Genomic DNA, 23,529 nt, shown 5'->3' on the forward strand with positions numbered 1-23,529 from the left:
GTGAAACTTCGATCAAAACTGGATTTTTTTGTAGACTCCCGGACCGCAAAACACGGAAATGTGAACAGTCGCATAGTCAATAATGGATACAAGTTCTATCTCTGAATGTACACAATGGTATTAAATAAAAGTCTGATTTTCATCCAAAAAAGCAGTGAATAAAATTTACAAGACCAAAAACAGTTTCCTATGTTAAAGGGAATCGGTCAGCAGGTTTTTGCTACTTAATCTGAGAGCAGCATAATATAGAAAACGATAGCCTGATTCCAGGGATGTGTCACCTATTGTGTGCTGTAGTTTCAATACAATCAGTGTTTTATCAGCAGTATATTATCACTGCTGGACTAGGTTTCCAGTGCACAACAGTGGGCTAATCTGTATAATCCTGCCCTCACTACTGATTGGCTACTTGCTCACAATGTCCAGTGTATGTTAAAAGCTGCCAATCAGGGGTGTGGGCGGGGCTATACACAGCTCAGCATTCTGAGAACTACTACATCTATAGCTGAGAAAACAGGGATTCTATCAAAACTACAACAAGCATTCCAGTAAGTGATATATCACTGGGATCAGGGTCTCAGCCTCTACATCATGTGGCTCTCAGATTACAAAGCAAAACCTGTTGGCAGATTCCCTTTATTAATGGAAATCTATACACAAAAATTGGATGCTATACAGCTGATCCACATGGGATCCAATATTTGCTGATAATATAAAGTGTAAGTTGACAGCTGCCAATCAGGGGTGTGGGCAGGACTATACCCAGCTCAGCATTCTGAGCACTGCTACATTTACAGCAGAGAAAACAGAGGATTCTATTGAAACAACAATCAGTCCAGTAAGTGATACATCACTGGAATCAGGGTCTCAGCCCCTATATCATGCTGCTCTCAGATTACATTGCAAAAACCTGCTGACAGAGTTCCTTTATTAAAGGGAATCTGTCACCAGGTTTTAATTATCTTATCTGAGAGCAGCATAATGTAGAGACAGAGACCCTGATTCCAGCGGTGTGTCACTTACTGATCTGTTTGCTGTCATTTTGATAAAATCAATGTTTTCTCTCCTGCAGATCTAGCAGTTATTTTGAATGTGGAGCGCTATAACCCCTCCCACACCACTAATTGTCAGCTTTTTACCCATATAAAGTGTACACAGAAATCTGCCAATCAGTGGAGAGTGGGTGGGGTTATACAGAGCTCATGAATATGCTGGACTACCAAGTAGTCCTGTAATGATAATCTACTGCTGATTAAACAGTGATTTTATCAAAGTTACACTAAGCAGCCCAGTAAGTGACACATCGCTGGAATCAGGATCTCTGTCCCTACATTATGCTGCTGTCAGATTGGGTGGCAAAAACCTGGTGGCAGATTCCCTATAAAGGCAATCTATACGTAAAACTTAGATGATATTTTTTGCACACCCATAGAACTGAATAAGTGAGTCTCATCCGAAATATGAAACACACTGGTGCAGGTTGCGATTGAGGTCAGTTTTTTTCAGCACTTGGACCGAAAATATGCCTGATACTTGTGTATTCTGAAAACGGGGGCCCCTTCTATTAATTCTGAGCTTGCTAATAAGGGAAAAATTGGGTTTCTAGATATGAAAACCCCCTAAATTAGTAGGGCTGAATACCTGACACCAGCTGGGTGGCGTATGGGTGGAATATGCTGCCGTTTGCTGGTGAAGAAACCTTCACATTGTTTGTCGGTCACGACTATGGTTCCGAGTCTTGTGTGTTTGTTTGTCAGATTTACCCTATGACTTCATGCCATTTACCAACTAGGATGTGGATATTTTCCAACTGCCTGAAGGAGCTGCCAAGCAGTGAGGAGTCATTCCGAATCTTGAGGCCGTGGTACGGCTGGATGACTCTGAGGTGGCGGGATCACACGGACGCCATCGCTCCCTATTGGTAACCTGTGACATTTTAGGCAATGCGTGACTCTTAATCACCGCTATGTAATTTTGCATTAGCTATCATGTTCTCCGGCATCATAATTAGTGTATACTCTAAATCTCAGAATATTTATAGCAAAATGATATCCAGTTATTTCTTTCTTTGTCTTTTTTTTTATACTAGACACACGTTAAAGGGTTTTTCCAGTTTTGGAAATCCCCTGTCCCTTGGCTGCACTTTGGTTTTAAGAAGAAAAACAAACAAACAACCCTTTACCCACCGTCTCCAGGTCCAGCACTCAGACTCGGCAGATGTTATTGTTCTACGTGAGGTCTCACTGCAGCCAATCAGTGAGCTCAGCGGCTCTGCCCGAGGTGACGGCATGTCTACGTAGAGCCGCTGAGCTCACTGATTGGCTGCAGCGCTTTTGAAGTAACATCTGACAACAATAAGCAATGTGACCCAGTGCTGGACCTGGGCAGAGTGAGTAAAGGACAGTTGTTGTTTTTTCTAAACCAGTAAGTTTACTGAAAATGGAAACCCCCCTTAGTGGCACATATACAGTAGAGTTTAAAAGGGTGGTCTATTTCTATCAAAAAACGTTTTCTTTTATTCTGCTCTTAAAGGGAACCTGTCACCAGTTTATTGGCCTATAAGCTGCGGCTACTACCAGTGAGCTCTTATATACAGCATTCTAACATACTGTGTATAAGAGCCCAGGCCGGGGGTAGAACATAAAAAAACACTTTATAATACTTTCCTAATGGTCGCGCTGCAGCGGAGTTGGGCCATATGGGCGTCTCCATTGTCCGGTGCCAGCGCCTCCTCTTTCGGCCATCTTTGTCCTCCTTCTTCTGTAACCGGGGTGCATGACACATCTACGTCATCCACACTCGCCGGCATTGAGGTCCTGAGCATGGCAGATCAAAGTATTGCACTGCGCCTGCGCGAGACCGGCGAGTGTGGATGACGTAGGGCGCGTCATGCACACAGGCTTCAGAAGGATGACGAAGATGGCCGAAACAGGAGACGCCGGCACTGGAAAACGGAGACGCCCATATGACCCAGCTCCACCACAGCGCGACCGTTAGGCGAGTATTATAAAGTGTTTTTTTATGTTCTACACAGCGCCTGGGCTCTTATACAGTGAGTCCACCCATATCCTGTCCACCGCCATTAACTTGAGAACGGCGGCAGCTATAGGCATACAAGTGGTGTCTAGGTATAGTAAAGTAGCCTTGCTATAGCGCCGCCTGGTAAAAAAACAACGGAGTTAGCATTTTTATCTTGAAAACGGAACGAGATAGAGAAGAAAAGTGAATCACAAAGTTGTAGGGCATCGTCAATTCAATACAAATCGACACCTTGCATACAGAAATGCTATGATTAGAACGTGTAACACTCACAAGGCTGCGGACATGAAGCGATATCTCATGGAGACCTTCCTACAATCATTGGGTATGGTGGCTGCATGGAGTGGCCTCCACACTCACCTGACCTGACCCCATTGGACTTCTTTCTGTGAGGTCACATCAAACAGCATGGGGTCTCTGGCTGATGTTACAGCTAAGACCCGGCTGTCTTTGCTGGGATGCGTTTTTCAAAATCAAAAACTGCACCGTGAGCACAGGGCCTTAACTTCACATCAGACACATCTAGCTCTAATGGTAGGTAACATCGATTATAATATCCAGCATATTGGTAAGGTTGGGAAGGAAGTCTGAAAATGTCGGACCCGATGTGGTGAAGTGATCGGTACAGATATTGGGGAATCGGAGAAACTTTGGAATGATAAATATATTAGTAATTTTTTTTTCCATTTAAAAAAAAATCAAGTTTTGATTTTTGAATGATTGTGGAAAACCCCTTTAAAAAGGAAACTCTATCCCATCTGAAGTCCCCAGTGAGTTCATAGTTGATGGGAGTTTCCAGTTGACCGTGTCCTTTTCTACATTCTTGGTACTTCAATTCATTAGAAACATTTGGTCATGTCCTACTAACGAGGTTAAAAACCAGGAATCGTGTAGATATTATTGATCCCCTTAAGAGAAGGGGGAACGCTGCAAACCAACATGGCTGAGCACCCGTTGGTAAAGGAAGGATTGGTTAGTGGGTGGAAAATTTCTAAGGCTGCTTTCACACTTGCATTGTTTTAAATCTGTCAGGTCCGTTGTTGCGACGCAACGATGGATCAGTCGTTGTTTAGGCTGCTTTCGCCAATCCGGCTCTAAAACCTATGCAACAGATGCGGCGACAAAACCGCATCCTTTGCATAAGTTTGTGACATGCGGCCCGTCCGGTTTTTGCCGCTTGGGGCACGCTACTGAGCATGCGCAGTGGAAAAAACCACATGCGGCGGCCAGATGCGGTGTTTGCCGCATGCAGCGCCCATAGGCATGCATTGCAAATCGCGCCGCATCAGCCGGATGCGGCGCAATGCGTTTTTTTTGGCAGGACAAAAAACGTGCCAGGCAACGTTCCATCCGGCCGCGGCATCGGCTAAATCTGCCGCATGCGGCAAAAACCGGACCGAACGCAAGCCCATGCGGCACAATCCGGCACTAATGAAAGTCTATGCAAAAAAACCGCAACCAGCGGCAAAAAAAAACAGTTGTGGTTTTCCTGCAAAGTGCCAGATTGTGCCGCACAGGAAAAACCAGATGTGTGAAAGCAGCCTTAGATGTCAACTGACGCAACGGATGTGTTATTTCACAGGATTCCGTTCACAGGAATCCTGTGAAAAAAAACTGATCCGTCGCGTCGGTTACATCCACTGTGCGTCCGTTTTTTGACGGATTTGTCGTGATCCGTTTGTGTTTGGGACAACCTAATAGGTGTGCCAAACATGCTGGGCATGCTCAGTAGAGCACTGGATTCCGTCGTGTGACAAATTACGGCAGAATCCAGCACCATAGACATCCATTACAGCTCGACGGATGACAACGGAATCCTGCGGAGTGCATTTTTTTGCCGCTCCAAAAACGTTACATTCAGCATTCCTCCCGCCTAATGCTAGGTTCACATTTCCGTTAAAATGTATCAGTCACAATCCGCGGCTCTGGTAAACAACGGCATCTGTTTAGCGGATTTCGTTGTGTCCCATAGACTTGTATTAGTGGCGGATTGCGACTGATGACCTTGCGTTGCATCCACTGCACCGCGGTCAGTCGTTTTTTGACTGACCGCCGGGCAGGAGCAACGCAGAATGTAACGTTTTTCTGGCCGTCAAAATTAACGCGCCACACAGGAATCCGTCGCCATCCGTCAAGCTTGTAATGGATGTCTATGGTGCTGGATTCCGTCGTAATCCGTCTTACAACGGAATCCAGCGCTGGATACAGTTATGCTCTACTGAGCATGCCCAGCATGTTTGGCACATCTACTGGGCTGTCCCAAATACAAACGGATCATGACTGATCCGTCAAAAAACGAACGCATAGCGGATGTAACGGACGCGACGGATCCGTTTTTTTCACAGGATTCCTTTCACAGGAACACATCCGTTGCATCAGTTAACATCTAAAAAACGACTGATCCGTTGCTGACGGACCTGACAGATTTAAAACAACGGAAATGTGAACCTAGCCGAAGGGGGAATGCTGCAAACCAACATGGCTGAGCACCCGTTAGTAAAGGAAGGGTTGGTTAGTGGTTGGAAAATTTCTAAGGCTGCTTTCACACTTGCGTGGTTTTAAATCTGTCAGGTCCGTCGTTGCGACGCAACGATGGATCCATCGTTTTTTAGATGTCAACTGACGCAACGGATGTGTTATTTCACAGGATTCCGTTCACAGGAATCCTGTGAAAAAAACTGATCCGTCGCGTCGGTTAAATCCACTGTGCGTCCGTTTTTTGATGGATTCGTCGTGATCCGTTTGTGTTTGGGACAGCCTAATAGGTGTGCCAAACATGCTGGGCATGCTCAGTAGAGCATGACGGAATCTAGCACTGGATTCCGTCGTGTGACGGATTACGGCGGAATCCAGCACCATAGACATCCATTACAGCTCTTGACAGATGACAACGGAATCCTGCGTAGTGCGTTTTTTTGCCACTCCAAAAACGTTACATTCAGCGTTGATCCCGCCTGAGGGTCTGTCAGTAAACGACTAATCCGACACGCGGTGGATGCAACGCAAGGCCATCAGTCACAATCCGTCCTTAATACAAGTCTATGGGGAAAAAACAGAATCCCGCAAAATATTTTGCAGGATACTGTAATTCCTCAAGGTGACAGATTGTGACTGATGCAAAACAACGCAAGTGTGAAGGCAGCCTAAAACATCAGCTAAAGCTGAAATTTTGAGTTAAGACTCCAATGCCGAGTTCCTTAAAAATGTCAGCTTTAATTTATATCCGATCAGTTGCTGTGGTCTACCACACGTATGTGTCACTTCACCACACAATTAAAGCTTTTGTATACGTTTTAATCATCCGTCCTTGTCGAAAAGAAAACCTCTCGAATGTAAACCAGATGTATCAGGATGGACACGGCACAAAGTCATCTCAGTCTTCGTTGTGTGCTTGGGTTGCGCTCGTTAAAAAATGGCCCTTTTTTTATCCCAAAACCAGCCTTGTTGTAACATTTTCCGCACATAAATCCCCAGATTAAAGCTACGCTTTGGCATTAGCCCGAGTCTCACTTATTAATTCGATATTAGTAATGTAGAAGAAAACAAAATGGCAGATGCTCCGGCTTTTCCTGACATTTGCTTAAGAAACCTAAGAGCAGGATATTTGCTTTGCATTGAAGTCTCGCTGTTTGCTTTGCCCGGTCCCACATCCAACAGTTTTTCACACTCGTGAAACTATTTTTACTCCTTGAACTTAAAGACATAAATCAGCGCTCCGCTCCCGGGTTACAAAAGAGCCGGCAAAATTGTTGACCTTCCTGACAGTCCCTAGCTTAATAAAAGTGCACCCCCCCTCAACCGTCAGGAGGATTGTCCAATACATAAAATACCAAATGCATAGAAGACAGACTGTCCTCGTACAGAATCCAGAGACCCTGAAAGACATTTGTCATCACAGGACACCATCTGAAACATAAAAAAAGCGTCCTGTCAATTTGTGTTGCTTCCAAATTCCTCTATACAGGCGAGTGCAATGAGGGGGAAAATAAGCATGTTATGGCAGGGAGGCTGCCAGGGCTACAGGCCTTGAAGGTAGGCGTTCTCTTACTGGCTGTTACATAGGAGGCAAGAGTCTCATTTATCTCCAGTAACAGTAACAAAGAAGCATGATGCTCAAAGAAAGTGGCACAAACTAGTCCGAAACTTAAACTGATGTCTTCTGCTATGGACATTCCCTTGTCATATTGTCTATAGGGGCAAGTATCTTTGTCCAGTCTGTAACTACAAGTCTTGTTAATCCTAACATCGCGCACCCTGCACACTGTGAGGATTTTCTGGCTCTGGGAGTTGGCAGTCATGTGACTCTAAAGGCCGCTTTACACGCTGCGACATCGATAGCGAACGCACCCACCCCGTCCTTTGTGCGTCACGGGCAAATCGCTGCCCGTGGCGAACAATATCGGTAATGCGCGTCACATGAACTTACCTTCCTAACGACGTCGCTGTGGCCGGCGAACAACCTCTTTTCTAAGGAGGCGGTTCGTGCGGCGTCACGGCGACCTCACACAGCGGGCCACCAATAGAAGCGGAGGGGCGGAGAGTAGCCGCATGAACGTCACTCCCACCTCATTGCCGGAGGACGCAGGAACGTTGTTGTTTGTTGTTCCTGGGGTGTTACACGTAGCGATATGTGCTGCCTCAGGAACGACGAACAACCTGCGTCCCAAACGAGCAACGATATTTTGAAAATGAACGACGTGTCAACAATCAACGATTTGTTGAGTATTTGGGATCGTTAGCGGTCGCTCAAACGTGTCACACGCAACGACATCGCTAACAAGGCCGGATGTGCGGCACAAATTCCGTGACCCCAGCAACGTCTCGTTAGTGATGTCGTTGCGTGTAACGGGGCCTTTAGTATGCAAAATGCCTCAGGCCTCATTCTGACTAAACTGTTTCTGGCCTAGCTCAATAGACTTGCATTGAGCCAGGCTGTGCCATTGTAGGTTGGATGTGGCCAGATGTATGTATTTTGATCCAGCACCGAAGAATCCTGACAGTGTGCAGTGTTCGTGATGTGAGGATTCACAAGTTTGCAGTCACATAAAGTGACTGCAGACTTGCAGGTGCAGACTGGACAACCCCTTAAAAGACTTACTTACTTTACTTTGGCTGTTGACCAAACTATGGTTCAGCTAGGGGCAACTGCATGCAAATGGTCTGCCGAGGGCTCCTGTGTTCTCTATATTAGAGCCGCTACCAGACATCTTTCCTGGCAGCTTATGTCTAGAGAACAAAAGGATCGGTAGTCAAAATCAGATGTGCTGGATTCTAATCTTCCCACACATCACCTAGTTTGGGGCTTCACAACACATTGGACTGTCTGCCAAACCCATTGATAACGGCGGATTCGGACGCGATTAGTCTGATATCTATGGGGAACTTGGAGCAAATCCCTTATCAAAATCACACTTTCATGATTCAAAGAAATAGTCAAGCAGGGGTAGCGGTTGGGGCACTATAATGGCATTATTAATTGAGGTAATCAAATGGCACCATTTGTAGTGCATCTCTCCTGGCACTAGCAATAAGGGCACTTTTTGGACATTATCAATTACGCTATTTAAGCAGACATTAAGGCCACGTGCACATGCTAAGTATTTGGTGAGTTTTTCCCTCAGTATCTGTAAGGCCACGTGCACATGTTGAGTATTTGGTGAGTTTTTTACTTCAGTATCTATAAGGCCACGTGCACACGCTCAGTATTTGGTGAGTGTTTTTTCCTCAGTATCTGTAAGGCCACGTGCACACATTGAGGATTTGGTGAGTTTTTTACCTCAGTATCTGTTAGGCCACGTACACACACTGAGTATTTGATGAGTTTACCTCAGTATCTGTAAGGCCACGTGTACACGCTAAGTATTTGATGAGCTTTTTACCTCAGTATCTGTAAAGCCACGTGCACACGTTGAGTATTTGGTGCATTGTTTACCTCAGTATCTGTAAGGCCACGTGCACACGCTGAGTATTTGGTGAGTTTTTTTACCTCAGTATCTGTTAGGCCACGTGCACACGCTGAGTATTTAATGAGCTTTTTACCTCAGTATCGGTAAGGCCACGTACACACGCTGAACATTTTACTTCAGTATCTGTAAGGCCACGTGCACACGCTGAGTATTTAATGAGCTTTTTACCTCAGTATCGGTAAGGCCACGTACACACGCTGAACATTTTACTTCAGTATCTGTAAGGCCACGTGCACATGCTGAGTATTTGAGGAGTTTTTTACCTCAGTATCTGTAAGGCCACGTGCACATGTTGAGTATTTGGTGAGGTTTTTTTTACCTCAGTATTTGTAGCCAAAACCCTGGTAATCTATATTCGGCTTATAAGACGCCCCCTTATTTTCCTCCCAAATTTTTGGGAGGAAAAATGTGTCTTATAATCCGAGAAAATACGTTATATTTGGTATCACCATAATTGTGCTGTTGGCCAACACAAAGTTAAAGGGGTATTCCGATCTCAAGGATCCTATCCCAATATGTAGTAGGTGTAATATCGGTAACTATAATATTAGCAAATACTCCCGATTAGAAATGCAGTATAGTTCTCCTGATTAACTATGTTGCTTAACTCATCTGCAGGGCATTGCAGTAGCACCTGGAATGTGACGATGAAAAAAAGGACCAAATAATTAAACATTTAAGGCCAACATAGGCCTGGTTTTAAGGGGTTAAAAAAATGGAGCAAAGTAAATATTGAACAAAGTATACATACAAAAATCTCTATCTGAACCAATTTTAATGTGGGGAAAAAAGGCTCAAACCATGAAGAGACGGGGGCTGTATCTCTAGAGACTAATCATCTCATCTGCGGCTACATCTGTGGATGATAAGGACGATCTCTATGAAATTACATTTTTATCTCCAAAAAGTAATCATGGTACATTTCAGAAGCTCCGTTCCGTTTTTGGTCATACACGGCACAGTAGCTTCCAGTAATAAAAGCAGAATTGCCATGTGAGTTACTGGATGAAATTGGTTAGTCATTCAATTATAGAAGAAAAAAAAAAGAAAACACTATAAGGAAAGACACGTGGGCAGCAAGCAAAGCACATAATGTTGAATAGGGCGATGTGTAATCTGTTTCTTTTAATAGTGTGCCGACTGCCTTTCAAAGAGCACAAACCTTGCCTTGCTGCAGCACAGAATCCATTTAGTGAACTCATTAACACGGACCTTAATAAAAACATCTTGGAAAACTAAGTATAAACACATGACCAGCGCCAGTCCTGCCAGAGTAAAGTATACAGAATGAAATATGAAATGGAATGTCGGAAAAGACAACCTTGTAAGTAAATCATCCACAGATCAAATTTATGAAAGCAAGGAGCATCCATGTTACACAGCATAAAGTGTGCTAAAAATCATAGAAAGGTAAAAAGCAACTGTAGAGCTAAATCAGACAAAAGGGATAGGCGTAAAAATGGAACTGTGTAGGAGAGATAGAGACATCATAAAGATAAAAGAGAGGAACGATGCAGAGTAAAAGAAAAGGAAACAACAAAATAAAGGGCATAGGCAAGAGCAATGTAAAGGGAGAAACTGTGTAAGAGAGATCTATACTGTGTGAAGATAAAAGAGGAACAATGTAAAGAAAAGGACACAACAAGATAAAGAGCATAGGCAAGAGCAATGCAAAGGGAGTACTTGTGTAAGAGAGATAGATACTTCGTAAAGGTAAAAGAGAGGAATAATGCATAGTAAAAGAAAAGGAAACAACAAGATAAAGGGCATAGGCAAAAGCAATGCAAAGGCAGGAATTGTGTAAGAGAGATAGAGACTTCGTAAAGATTAAAGAGGAAAAATGTAAAGAAAAGGGAACAACAAGATAAAGGGCATAGGCAAGAGCAATGCAAAGGCAGGAATTGTCTAAGGGTACCATCACACTTTAGCGACGCTCCAGAGATCCCACCAGCGAGCGGACTTGGTCAGGATCGCTGGTGCGTTGCTACATGGTCGCTGGTGAGCTGTCAATCAGGCAGATCTCACCAGCGACCAGTCTCCAGCGACGCGTGGAAGCGATGCTGTGCTTGGTAACTAAGGTAAATATCGGGTAACCAAGCGCTTAGTTACCCGATATTTACCTTGGTTACCAGCGCACACCGCTTAGCGCTGACTCCCTGCACTCCTAACCAGAGTACACATCAGGTTAGTAAAGCAAACCGCTTTGCTTATTTACCCGCTGTGTACTCCGGCTACGTGTGCAGGGAGCAGGGAGCCAGCACTGGCAGCGTGAGAGCGGCGGACACTAGTAACCAAGGTAAATATCGGGTAACCAAGCAAAGGGCTTCGCTTGGTTGGCCGATATTTACCTTAGTTACAGCTTACCGCAGGCTGCCAGAAGCCGGCTCCCGGCTCCCTGCACATTCAGATCGTTGCTCTCTCACTGTCAAACACAGCGATGTGTGCTTCACAGCGGGAGAGCAACGTCCAAAAAATGAACCAGCACTGTGTGTAACGAGCAGCGATTTCACAGCAGGGGCCAGATCGCTGCTTAGTGTCACACACAGCGAGATCGCTGATGAGGTCACTGGTGTGTCACAAAAACTGTGACTCAGCAGCGATCTCGCTATGTGAGAAGTAACCCTAAGGCTATGTGCGCACGTTGCGTACTGTCCCTGCAGAAATTTATGCAGCGATTTGAACAGCACACGTGCGCTTCAAATCGCTGCAGAAAGAGTCCGTAATGAAAAAAAAAAACAAAGACGATTCCATGCGCTCTGACTGCAGCTCCTCCCATAGACAGAGCGGGGATTGCAGGCAGAGCGCAGGAAAGTGACATGTCACTTCTTAGAACGCGCGCTTCGGGCAGCAGCCGAAGCACTGCGCTCTAATATGCCACGTGCGCACGTCTCCTGCATAATCTTCATAGATTATGCAGGGGACGCAGGACGCATGCAGTTACGCTGCGGTGCAGATCGCAGCGTAACTGCATGTAAATACGCAACTTGCGCACATAGCCTTAGAGAGATAGAGACTTCGCAAAGATAAGAGAGGAACAATGCAAAGTAAAGAAAAGTAAACAACAAGATAATGGGCAGAGGCAAGAGCAATGCAAAAGGGATATGCAGGATCATGGAAAAGGACAAAGATAGGAACAAGGTAAAGGAAGAGACAGAAACAAAGTAATAGAACAAACAGTAAGACCATGTTCACAGTGTATTTCCAAACTGCGCCAGGGATTTCCAGCAGGCTAGGTTTCTGTGCCTGTCTGAACAAACGGACACTTTCACAGAAAATAAACAGTTTCTTTGAATTTCGTTTGTGTCATCGTATTCTATGGCCCCATTTCCAGTTAATCTGAATCCACTTGAAAACTGGACCCCCTGACGCACTGCAATGTGAACAGGGTCTTCAGAACATGGTAAAGGATCAAATCGAGAGCGAGGTAAAGCAAGGAGAAAAAAGGAAGAAAATGAAAAAAGACTAGAACTGGACAAAGAGAATGGACAGAAATAAGCAAAAACAAGGGGAAAAGAAGAGACCGGAACAAGGTAATGGTAAGGCTATGTGCGCATGTGTGCGCTCTGCACCGCACCGAAAATGTGCGCTTCAGAGCGCAGCTGAAAAGCTCCGTTCTGAAGCGCATGGTGCCGGCGAGAACGTGCGCTCTGCATGCAGCTCCTGCCATAGACAGAGCAGGGGCTGCCGGCAAAGCGCACGGAAGAAGTGACATGTCACTTCTTAGAACGCAGCGATTCGGGCAGCAGCCGAATCACTGCGTTCTAATATGCCACGTGCGCACGGCCCCTGCACAATCTCCATAGACTGTGCAGGGGACGCAGGACGCATGCAGTTACGCTGCGCTACAAAGCGCAGCGTAACTGCATGAATTATGCACACGTGTGCACATAGCCTACAAGAAAGAATGTGAAGGAAAGAGACATGAACTAGGGAAAGAGACAATCAAGGTGAAGGGAAGAGAAGAGAGCAAGGAAAAGGAACTAGGCAGGAAGAAAAAAGGATTAAGGTACAGGGAAGATATATAAACAATGTAAGAAAAAGAGACATTACCGAGACAGGAAGAAAGCTAAGTGAAGTGGCAGAAAGAATGAGAAAATAAAAAAGACAAAAACAGGGTAAGAAGAAAGGAACAAGGTAAAGGGATTAGGCAAAAACAAGGTAAAAGGGAAGTACCAAGAAAAAAATGACAGGAGCTGGGCCAATGGAATAGGCATAAACATGATAAAGAGTAGACAAAGGAACAGGGTAAAGGAAAAAGTCAGGAACAAAGCAAAGTGAAAGAACAAGAAAAAGGAAATCGACAGGAACAAGGTAAATGAACAAGGCTGGTAAAAGATAAAGGGTAAACAAAAACAGGAAAACTGAAAATACAATAAAAGAAAAAGGACAAAAACAGGAGCAATGTAAAGGAACATGAATAAAGGTAAAAGACAGAAAAAGTAAAAATAAAAAAAAAAATTCAAGGTAAAGGAAAAAGTCAGGAACAAGGCAAGGGGATATGGAAATGAAAACGGATAAAGCAAACAGACAGGGAAAAAAAAAAGGCAGGGAAGAGACAAACAATGACAAGGGAAAAAAGTTAAGGACAGACAAAAACAAGAACAAAATAAAGGACAGACAAGAACAAAGTAAATGAAAAAATGAACAAGGTGAAGGTAAAAGTCAGAAAAAGACAGGAACAAGGTAAAGGAAAATGTCAGGAAAATGCAAAGGACAAAAAAAAAGGTAAAAGAAAGAGAGGAACAAGGTAAAAGGAAGAGACAGAAACAATGAAAAGGGAAAAGATAATAACGTAACGGGACTAGACTAGAAAAAGCCAATGGAAAAGACAGAAAACGAAAAAGGCAGAATTAGCCAATGAATCTCTTCTTGAGTGACCCATGATTGTTTCAAGGCGCTCTACCCCACAATGTAACAGATGGGGGGGGGGGGAAATGCCATAGCTTTTTTTTTTTAAGTGTTGTCATGTAATGTGACAGACTAATTTTTTAAGGCATCTGCTACATTTGATAAAATAATTACACAAAACACTTTTCCATTTTGGGAATCTCCTCTTCCAGCCCCAGCGTTGGCTGTATACCATTACTCGGATGGTGCTGAAGTGCCGGCTTTGCTTCTATAACTTGAAGCCCTGGAGATATTATTTTCTTAACGTCTATTTATTTTACATTGCAGATATCCAGAATTTAACACTTCAGAAGAACGCAGAATTACACATATTTTAGACGGTACAGCTTGTGCAGTATAACCCTATCCAGATTTAAAGGATCAATCTGCAATGTCACGACCGCAGGGACACCGAGATCCTACATTTCTGGCTCTTTTCACCACTAGAGTAGGTCACAAGAGAAAAAAAATAAAAAAAACTTCTACTCTCAATCAACACTGTGCTGTTCTGGTAGACTGCTGGCTCAGAATAAAACACTGCAATAACCACAAAATAATCATCTTTCAAACCCTCGCCGCTCCTTCACCCTGACCCAACACACGCTCTCAGATTACTCGGGAACTTGCTTAGTCTCACGGTTCGGCTCAAGGCCTTCCACTTATTTTAGAGCATTGAATTGACATAACTTCACTCTTCTAGAAGCGATATTTTTGTATAAATCGATCTTTTTCATTCTCCATACATGAGGCTCTACAATGTCTTGCATCTTGCACCAATGGACCTCAATTGATCAAAGCTGTGCACATGCACATTAGCTGCGCTCGCCTCCTACATGCATTGGGTCCAACTGAGGAGCAGATCTTTATACGAAGGCAGAGCATTTCCAACAAATCTGGTCTAAAGATAACAATCAAGATTTATTATCGGTCATGATATGGAAGACCGATCGTATTTTGTGCATTCAGATTTTAGCCACAACTAACCAGGAATCTAAAACGTGCAATCTGAATGGTTGGTATGTATTATATTGGAGCTGGAATTCTCTCCCGTGTTGGTTTTTCAATCATCACCCAGTTTTTTAATTCTATAGCTTATTGCTCATTGCCTTGGTTACTGGCCACCGCTGCAGAGGGGGCTGGTTTTCCATGAAAGGAGAGCACTTCCTTGAAGCAGCCTGGATCCATCCAATTTCAGTGCCTACGATACTGCTCTAGTTGACAGCACGGCAGTGGGCACAGTGCGGGCCAGCGGTGTTAACACGTCGCAAGTCCGAACTGTAAATCTCCAAGGTCTAGTCACACATAACGAGCTTGTTACTACGTCACAGTTTCCGGATCGTTGTTAAATCGTTGGTGAGATCGTTGGTGAGATGTCACACCCAACGACTTTAGTAACGATGCAGCGACCTGTATAACGATCTCGTTGGTCGTTGGGACCCTGTCACACAGCAGCTATGTAACAATTCTGACCTCAAATAGGGGCGTAGTGTTTGACGCCATAAGCCACGTAGGTGTGCATATGCGTCGCCTTTTCCACACCCCTCCGCTCCGATTGTTGGCCAATACTGCGTTCTGATTAAGCGGCCGGCCTAGAAGGCAACTTTGTATCGCTTCATCCTTTGCCCCTTTTTGCGCCTTGCTTTGAGGATAGAACCTGCGACTCCACCCAGATTCATGCGTACTTTGCTCCCGGTTACTTGCTTGCTTTTCGGATCGAAGCTGCATCTGCACCCGGATTCAACCCTCCTTCGTTCCCAATCGGGAACAAAGTACGAACGAATCCGGGTGTAGTCGCAGGTTCTATCCTCAAAGCAAGGCTCAAAAAGGAACAAAGCATGAAGCGATACCCAATCAGAACGCAGTACTGTTCTCAGCGCCAACCAATCGGTGCAGAGGGGGCGCGGAAAAGGTGACGCAACTACACGCCTACGTGTCACACTTTAAGTTCTCATCTAGGTCGTTAACGAGATAATTGGTAGGTGTCAAACATACAGATCCATCCTGCCCAGCAGGACTCCAACGAGCCAAAAATGGCCCAGGACATACAGCAACGACCAACGATCTCACAGCAGGGGGCGGATCGTTGGTACATGTCAAACATAACGAGATTGCTGGTGAAGTCGTTGTTTCGTCACTAAAACTGTGAAGTAGCAACGATGTTGTTAGCGATCTCGTTATGTGTGAAGTGGCCTTTAACCATAACCACCCCCTGAGCAGCAAGAAGCTCGGAGGCAGGGGAGTGGTCCTCTTGTGACGAAAGAAGATTAGACAGCCTTTTACAAGTCAATGCCATGTGAGATATATGAAGAATATAATTCTAGAACAGTAGGGTGAGGTCTGCAGGTTGTAGGGACCAAAATATAAGAAAGAACCCCCTGCGCTAGACAACCACCAGTGCAATTAACATATTAGTCTCTGCTGGGTTGGTTTGTAATGGATTTAATCAGGAACCATAAAATTAGTTTTCCTGCCATTTTTTTCTAACAGCTCAGAATGGTGTAAAATAATAAACGTAGTAATACTTTCCTTACCAATCCTTCTCCCTCTCCCGTTCTAAAGCCTCCTGGTGGCGCACCACATACAGTGATCGGCTGCAGTCTCACACGTCCAAGTCCAATGGGCCAAAAAGTAAAGAGACTAGAAAAAAACCCAGGAGGCATCTAGACAGGGGCAGGTTGAGCGGTGCGGTGGGCACTACTTCCTTTAGGCTATGTGCGCACATTGCCTTTTTTTTGTGACCACAAAGATGCAGAGTTTTTGGCCGCTAAAAACGTATAAAAACGCATTGGTAAAAACGCATGCGTTTTAGGCTGCGTTTTGCAGGGTTTTTGATTGCTGCGTTTTTCCAATGCATTGCATGGCTGGAAAAAGCAGTAAAACGCAGAAAAGAATTGACATGACCATTTTTTTTCAGCTCAAAAAGGTAGCTAAAAAAAAAAAGCTGTGTGCAGACAGCAAAAATGAAAACTCATAGACTTTGCTGGGGAAGCTAAATCATGCAGTTTTGAGCCCAAAAACGCACAAAAACACACCAGAAAATCGCGCAAAAACCGCCGCAAAAAACGCACTGTGCGCACATAACCTTATTGTACTCCATTCTCAGAGGTCAAAAATGTGAGTGCCTGGAAAGAATATTTAATGCATAACTGGTATTTTAAATTTAATTTCATAAATCAATAATACACATGAAAATAAGCAACTTTGTAATATTTCTTATCAGAAAAAAATGCTTGTTTCTCTGCCAGACTTGCTGTCATTATCAAAATTCTCAATTCTGAGGTAAAAATCTGTATTCGGTGAAGACTTTCCCATTACTGAGATAGGAGATGGCAGTTGGTGCTGATGAGATTCTATGTAGATAGAAGAGAATGGAGGGGGCAGAGCTCTGACTTTAGCTCCTCCCTCTGCCAAACTTGCTCTCCCTCTAACCCCCTCACTCTGCCTCTATCTGCTTCTATCTCCTCTCTCGGCCTCTAGCGCCTCCCTCTGCCTCTTCCGCCTCTCTCCACCTCTAACCCCCCTCTGCTTCTAGAACCCTCTATGCCTCTAGCTCCTCCCTCTCCTTCTAGCACCTCCTCTCCCACTAACTCCTCTCTCTGCCTTTAGCACCTCCCTCTCGTGCCTCCCTACGCCTCTAGCTCCTCCCTCTGCTTTTAGCAACTTTTTTCCCTTCAACCCCTGCCTCTGAATTTAATGCCTCCCTCTCCCTATAGCTCCTCCCTCTGCCTCTAGCGCCTCCCCTCCCTATAGCTCCTACCTCTGCCTCTAGCACCTCCCTCTGCCTCTAGCACCTCCTCTCCCTTTAACCCCTCCCTCTGACTATAGCTCCTCTCTCTGCCTCTAGCACCTCCCTCTACCTCCTGCCTCTAGTTCCTCCTCTCCCTTTAACCCCCCCTCTGCCTCTAGCGCCTCCCTCTGCCTCTAGCACCTCCCTCTGCCTTTAACCCCTCCCTCTCCCTTTAACCCCTCCCTCTGCCTCTAACACCTCCCTCTGCCTCTAGCACCCCACTCTCCCTTTAACCCCTCCCTCTGACTATAGCTCCTCCCTCTACCCCTAGCTCCTGCCTCTAGTGCCTCCTCTCCCTTTAACCCCTCCCTCTGCCTCTAGCGCCTCCCTCTACCTCTAGCTCCTGCCTCTAGTGCCTCCTCTCCCTTTAACCCCTCCCTCTGCCTCTAGCGTCTCCCTCTGCCTCTAGCGCCTCCCTCTCCCTTTCACCCCTCCCTCTGACTATAGCTCCTCCCTCTGCCTCTAGCACCTCCCTCTGCCCCTAGCTCCTGCCTCTAGTGCCTCCTCTCCCTTTAACCCCTCCCTCTGCCTCTAGCGCCTCCCTCTCCCTTTCACCCCTCCCTCTGCCTCTAGCGCCTCCTCTCCCTTTAACCCCTCCCTCTGACTATAGCTCCTCTCTCTTCCTCTAGCACCTCCCTCTACCCCTAGCTCCTGCCTCTAATGCCTCCTCTCTCTTTAACCCCTCCCTCTACCGCCTCCTCTCCTTTTAACCCCTCCCTCTACCTCTAGCGCCTCCTCTCCTTTTAACCCCTCCCTCTGCCTCTAGCGGATCCCTCTGCCTTTAGTGCCTCCCTCTCCCTTTCACCCCTCCCTCTGCCTCTAGCACCTCCTCTCCCTTTAACCCCTCCCTCTGACTATAGCTCCTCTCTCTGCCTCTAGCACCTCCCTCTACCTCCTGCCTCTAGTTCCTCCTCTCCCTTTAACCCCCCCTCTGCCTCTAGCGCCTCCCTCTGCCTCTAGCACCTCCCTCTGCCTTTAACCCCTCCCTCTCCCTTTAACCCCTCCCTCTGCCTCTAACACCTCCCTCTGCCTCTAGCACCCCACTCTCCCTTTAACCCCTCCCTCTGACTATAGCTCCTCCCTCTACCCCTAGCTCCTGCCTCTAGTGCCTCCTCTCCCTTTAACCCCTCCCTCTGCCTCTAGCGCCTCCCTCTACCTCTAGCTCCTGCCTCTAGTGCCTCCTCTCCCTTTAACCCCTCCCTCTGCCTCTAGCGTCTCCCTCTGCCTCTAGCGCCTCCCTCTCCCCCCTCCCTCTGACTATAGCTCCTCCCTCTGCCTCTAGCACCTCCCTCTGCCCCTAGCTCCTGCCTCTAGTGCCTCCTCTCCCTTTAACCCATCCCTCTGCCTCTAGCGCCTCCCTCTCCCTTTCACCCCTCCCTCTGCCTCTAGCGCCTCCTCTCCCTTTAACCCCTCCCTCTGACTATAGCTCCTCTCTCTGCCTCTAGCACCTCCCTCTACCCCTAGCTCCTGCCTCTAATGCTTCCTCTCTCTTTAACCCCTCCCTCTACCGCCTCCTCTCCTTTTAACCCCTCCCTCTACCTCTAGCGCCTCCTCTCCTTTTAACCCCTCCCTCTGCCTTTAGCTCCTCCCTCTGCCTCTAGCGCCTCCCTTCTGCCATATTATTATCATTATTATCTCCTATCTTAGTACTGGGAAAGGCTTCATTGAATACAGATTTTACCGCATAATTGAGCCATTTGATAATTTCTGAGCAGTTCTGCCAGTGAAAGAAGCAGATTTGTCTGATAAGATATATTACAGAGTTGCTTATTTTCATGTTCACCACTGATTTATGAAATCAAAATTAAAACGACGATTACACTTTCCCTTCTCCTCTACAAAGTTTGCAAAAATGGTTTTCAGAGTAGTATTTTTCGATTCAATAAAAACACATTAATCATTGCTGAGACTGTTTAGGGTAAGAGGAGGGATGCCAAACCCAGGTTTCTGCTCCATTGTGAATAAACAGATATAAAACCTGTTGAATTCCTGTTCTTGTGGTCTCCAGCGCCGGCCCAAGTTATTCTAACCCTTAACTTGTTTACTTAAGATAAAAAAACCAATGCAGAAAAGTCAAACGCAGAACGAAAACGTAAACCACAAAAAATCCACACGGACTGACCTCTCGCCCCGCTGGAAGTGTGTGGGTGCAGATGGAAGTCACGTCTCCCTTAGTCAGCGCTCCACTATTGTGTCTGGATTTATCTTGTGCTTTTAGTTTAATTTTAGACACTCGAAAACCCTTAAGAACCTGATCTCAGCTAAAGCCCTAACCAAACTGCGATGTCACTCACAGTTCAGGGCGCTGACCTCTTTAAATGACCCCTTTAAATGTGACCCTCTAAAACCTGCTGTGCCTTCACTTGGTGAGACCTCGCCGCACAATGCGGGGTACGGCGCAGGAATTAGACAAAAAAGCCGGCTACTCTGCATAAGTGGCAGCGACCACTGAGCTCCGATGTAGACAGCACGAGCTGCCGAGCTCACTGATTGGCTACAGATGTCCCTGTCTGTGTGAAGTCACCGCTGCAGCCAGTCACTGAGCTCAACCAATGTAGACAGTACGAGCTGACAACCTCAGTCATTGGCTACAGATGTGATATAGCTGTTGGTGTGAAGTCACCGCTGCAGCCAGTCACTGAGTTCCGCAGCTCTGCCAACGTTAACAGTGCGAACTGCCAACCTTAGTAACTGGCTATCGATGTGATGTGTGCTGTTGGTGTGAAGTCACCGCTGCAGCCAATCACTGAGCTCAGCGGCTCTGACGAGGTGGACAGTGCACTGTTTTGCGTGATCACCACTTCAGCCAATCACTGAGCTCAGCCGATGTAGACAGTACGAGCTGCCAACCTCAGTAACTGGCTATAGATGTGATGTGCACTATTGTCAGGAAGTCACCGCTGCAGCCAATCACTGAGCTCAGCCGATTTAGACAGTACGAGCTGCCAACCTCAGTCATTGGCTACAGATGTGAAGTGCACTTTTGGCGTGAAGTCACCACTGCAGCCAATCACTGAGCTCAGCCAATGTAGACAGTACGAACTGCCAAGCTCAGTAACTGGCTATAGATGTGATGTATGCTGTCTGCATGAAGTCACCGCTGCAGCCAATCACTGAGCTCAGCAGCTCTGTCAATGTAGACAGTATGAGTTGGCAACCTCAATAATTGGCTACAGATGTGATGTGTGCTGCAGCCAATCACTGAGCTCAGCAGCTCTGCCAATGTAGACCGTATGAGCTGCCAACCTCAGTAATTGGCTACAGATGTGATGTGCGCTGTTGGTGTGAAGTCACCGCTGCAAGCAATCACTGGGCTCAGAAGCTTTGCTGATGTAGACCGTATGAGCCACCAACCTAAATTTCTGGTAACAAATGAGATACGCGCTGTTTACAAGGCGTCACCGCTGCAGATAATCAGACTTTGTGGCACAAGTAGCTGCATGATTCATGGTCTTTCAGTACACCTGTCCAAGGAGAGGGAATCTGCAAGCATGCTACTAATAGGATCCAGCATCCAGGCATATGCTGAGGGATTTCACCTATAATTAATCCACTTTTTTTTCTCCTTTCTTCTTGACAAGTGCAGCACATTTCCGTAAATATGACTGGATGACATTCCTGGAGGGAGGCACCACGCTTCTAAAGCTCCTTACTGTGCCACCCCCTCAACCACCAAAACACGGAAAAATTCCTGTGGACAACTGTCATTTTCTTAACTAGAGTTTACTACTTTAGTGGAAGCGGGACTGAAAACATGCAAACCACAGGTGCAAAAATACACGGGGACAGGGTTAGAGGCAGCATCTCCCGCCCACGCCGAAAACTCCAGCGCTCACATCCCCAAACATCTCATGCCCCATGTATCATAAGAAAATGCTTCCTGCCACACTGTGCGGACTAATTTATTAATACCGCCAGAGCTCTGTCTTTCTGATAACCTGTGTTCATGTTACAAAGACAAGATTCCTGCCTGCCGTCACCTCTGGGGCGGGGGCTATAGAAAGTGACAGCCTACAAGGGGTGCAATTCCAGGGGTCGCTGTTATCACATATGAATTATTTGTATGTACCCCCCAAAAAATGTAATATACCCCATTATGAATTTTTTAATTACTAGAGTGCGGACCAATGTTTAGGGGTCTATTACATGGCGGCCTGAATAGGGAGTCCAAAGGGAAGCCATTATTGGAAAATTAACTATTGTGTAAATCAGGTTTTTGTGTTAAACAGATATTTTTAAATATTTTTCACAATTTTTTTCCCCATATCACAACTTGTATTAAATAAATATATATATATATATATATATATATATATATATATATATATATATATATATATATATATATATATATGTTTACATATATTTATATATATATATATACATATATATATATATATATATACACACATATACACTGCTCAAAAAAATAAAGGGAACACCAAAATACAAAATCCTTGTTTAAGTGCTCCCTTTACATATATATATATATATATATTATATATATATATATATATATATATATATATATATATATATATTATAATAAATAATAATTTTTTTTAACACATATATATATAGCTTGCTATTTTCACACTGGCCACTGGGGCTATTTTAGACTCAAACTTTGTTGTTGTTTCAGGAAACAACACATGTACATAGCCATAGCCACGGTGGTGTGATCATGACCCTATCTTTAGTATTGAAGAATTTAATGTGCAAATATCCATTGTGAAGGGATAGGGATCAAGGTCAACTTGACTTCCCCTATTGTGATTGGTGGATCCTGTATTATCACCTGTGTATGGAGGGGTTACCCGTCATTGTTATCCTGCCTCTGCTGATAAAGGGTTTTCTGAAAACTCTTCCTGAAAGGACAGGAAGTATGAATCTAAAAAAGCCCCAGTGGCCAAAGTGAAGATTGCAAGATTATTTCATTTTTAGTCATAAAGAGTGTGATAAGTGAAAAAAAATCCACATTTTTTTAAAATAAATAAATGCAACACAAAAAGCGAATTTAAACAATAGGTTATATTCTGATTGATTTCTTTCAAGATTACATTGAGCATCCATTGCTCCGGACGACCTGCCTTGTTCTCCCCTACAAAGACAACCCATTGATATCAATGTGCAATGTTTAATTCTGTAATGCTTCATTTGACCTGTGGAGGCGCTGCAGGGAAACTTGACATTTACTGCCGCGTTTCACAACAGATCTCAGCTGATTACTGAAGGAAACTTACTGACTTCGTTAAATTATCAAGCGACCCGTTAAACCTGTAGGGATTTTCAAAAATGTTAAAGATCTTTAAACTCTTCAAACAATAGTTGGCCAAAAAAAAAAAGAATAAGGACCATTTTCTGATGACCGTCAACAACTTTTATGACAAACGCTGACTTCAAATTGACCTGCAGTGTTGGATTTCTCATGTTTTATTTTTTTATTTGGTGGAAATTTGGTCATGCAAAATGACAGGAGATGCTCAAATGTGCGCTGGTCACTCTTTTTTATCACTCCAGTGGTCTTTCTTAGTTCAGTGTTGGAGTGGTGCTTTAAATATAAGACTCCCTCCACTATTTTTCAACTGTTTCCAGTGTCGCTCCTGTTGGTCTCCTGTGATTTGTGAAATCCCAAATCAATCAAGTCTATGAGAGCCTCGCTCTGGCTCTCATAGACTTGCATTAAGAGCTTGTGACGTAACGTATGACTTCCGGTTACTCAGAAGGTCTGATTACAACATGGCACCGTGGGACCAAGCGGCGCTAAAAAGATGAAGCAGCTGGGGGGGTGGGGTAAGTGAGTATAACAATAGGGGCAGAGACTTAGATTTGAAGCGCCACACCAGCGCT

At 45.1% G+C, this 23,529-nt stretch overlaps 1 protein-coding gene across 1 annotated transcript in view; it reads right to left on the bottom strand.

Annotated features, from left to right (window-relative positions):
- Window positions 1–23,529, bottom strand: part of THADA (THADA armadillo repeat containing) — a 906,435-nt gene that overhangs the window by 439,817 nt on the left and 443,089 nt on the right.

This window comes from Anomaloglossus baeobatrachus, chromosome 3, assembly GCF_048569485.1.
Source record: "Anomaloglossus baeobatrachus isolate aAnoBae1 chromosome 3, aAnoBae1.hap1, whole genome shotgun sequence".
Classification (NCBI taxonomy): Eukaryota; Metazoa; Chordata; class Amphibia; order Anura; family Aromobatidae; genus Anomaloglossus; species Anomaloglossus baeobatrachus.